Below are 314 nucleotides of genomic sequence, written 5' to 3'. Positions count from 1 at the left end.
GGAAATTTACTCTCCTCTCATTGGTAATCTTCCAAAGTCCTTTCCTAATAGTCAAGTATGAAATAATCTTGTCTAAATCCGCTTCCGTAGGACTATAATTTGCATAAAAACATAAAGTTTCTTATGTTAAATGGTAAAACAAGTTGATTACCTATGAAGTAAACGGTACCAACTTCCCTCGAACCATAACTTGATCGTCCTCAGCCTCTGGCAGATTTGCATAAAACTCCCTCACAACAGAAATCACTATAACAGCAGAGAAATAACAGAACTGTTCCAACTGTCGGCGGACTATCAGGTCTTCTACTTCTCCA

This window comes from Phalaenopsis equestris, unplaced genomic scaffold (assembly GCF_001263595.1).
Source record: "Phalaenopsis equestris unplaced genomic scaffold, ASM126359v1 Scaffold000002, whole genome shotgun sequence".
Taxonomy (NCBI): domain Eukaryota; kingdom Viridiplantae; phylum Streptophyta; class Magnoliopsida; order Asparagales; family Orchidaceae; genus Phalaenopsis; species Phalaenopsis equestris.
This window is presented reverse-complemented; position numbering follows the sequence as displayed.